The sequence below is a fragment of the Teleopsis dalmanni genome, chromosome 1, assembly GCF_002237135.1.
Source record: "Teleopsis dalmanni isolate 2A chromosome 1, ASM223713v2, whole genome shotgun sequence".
NCBI classification, from domain to species: Eukaryota; Metazoa; Arthropoda; class Insecta; order Diptera; family Diopsidae; genus Teleopsis; species Teleopsis dalmanni.
The window spans coordinates 74,190,511-74,192,436 of NC_051846.1; positions in this window are offsets into that span (position 1 = coordinate 74,190,511).

The following is a 1,926-nucleotide window of genomic DNA, read 5'->3' on the forward strand; positions in this document are numbered from 1 at the left end:
AGAATTCCAAGACCACTGATGATGGATATTTGGCTATACTCGAAACAGCTGTATGGTCAGCCACAAATTCAATTAATTAAAGTAATATAAAAAATTAATTTTTGTTGTTGTAGTTCAATATTCTTCGCAAAACTTTGATTTGTTTGTTTCTTAATTTTTCCTATTGATTTTTTCAAATGTCCATGTTACTCTCATGATTTTGGGGATATGTAAGCAAATCTTAAGAACTCCATAATATTTTTACGAAGCATTTCATATTCATTTCTTTTTTTTCATATTCATTTCTGTACTACTTGTTTAATCATTGATTATTCTTCATAACAATATTGAGAGAAACAAGAATAGAAAATCTGTCTAAAATACTCCGCAAAAATGCTTTGGATACCTTCAAGATAGTCAATCACAGAATTTTATTGTTCGTTTAAGTGGACATTACTTAATATTGGTATTCGTTATATTACTGCATTGTACTATATTGATATAAAGAAAAGAATCAGCAGAGTGGTTAGGAAAAGATTAAAATTGTTTATGATAGAGATACTCTATCATAATCAATTTAGCTCCTTCACTTCTGTTCTCATAATTTTGAAGTGAAGGTTGTTCTTTGCTTTGACCGAACTGCTACTGAAATAATTTGATTTAGATTCATGGCATTAGAGCAGTTTGATTAGAGCAGTAGATATAGTTGATTCAATTAAAATAAAATATTTGTGGTTTCAAAGCCTTATCTATTCAATAAAAATTAATTAAAAATTTATTAAAGTAAAAAATAATTTTTCAACGCAAATATGTTCTCGAAACTTAAATATGTATGGATATATATATACTACATTTATATACATATTTTGAAAGAACTCATATAGCTTTCAATGCGTTTTTGATTTTTGTATTGTGAATGATTTATTCTATTGCAAAATTGAAAGCTAACCAAAAATTTTATTTTAATATTTGAAAATTATTTTCTGACTGATGTTATTTTGATTATAATTGCAAAAAGTTGGCTAAGTTAATATTATTTGCAAATTGTAATGTAAATACATAATTTTCAGTTGTTAAATGCATTAAATTTAATTGTAAACAATTTTAACATTGTTTATTTGAACGTAACATTGTGTGGAACAATAGCAGCTCTCTAGATCAGAACTGCTATATATAAATGTAGAATAAATAAATCATAACAAATGTTCAATTATTGAACAAATGTGGTCAAATAATCTCTATTTGTTCAAATAATAGATTAGTTTTATTTGAATAGAAATGTGCATATATTTACTTAAATATTATTTGTATCCTATCAGGGAATTATATCCATCATCATCATTAGTTTTGAATTTTAAGCTCAACTTTAATTGTTTTCATTTTATATTTGTCTATGTGTTATTTTAATCCTTTTATAAAATATATTTAATTTAATAAAATTTGTAAAATAAAATTTAAATATATTTTAAATATAATTAAACATGTTTCTGTGACTAATTTATCTAACATTGTTGCTTTAATTTATTATTATTTTTTTTTGTGTTAGCATTTACTTAAGTTTTTAACTCTCCTGAGCATGAAAATAGAATGTTAATATTTAGAGCACGAATATTTTTGTAATTTTTCATTTTTTCCTTGAAGAAAAATTTATTGCAAATTTATGCAAAAATGTGTTTTCATTTAAATTAATACAACATAGAAGTAACAAAGTAAATACGTACGTGTTTATGATATAAGTATGTATATAAATATTTTTAAACATATACTACGTATACATATACTACACATAATACTTAATGGTATTGTTTAGGTGAAGCAGGCTCCAGACTCCCACATAAATATTTGAATTGGCATTAATTTAAGTGCTCCTAATGAAAGGTCCTTTTACCATGTAATAAAGCAAATAAAGTAGGTACTTGTACGTATTTTAATTTGAGCTAAATGTGC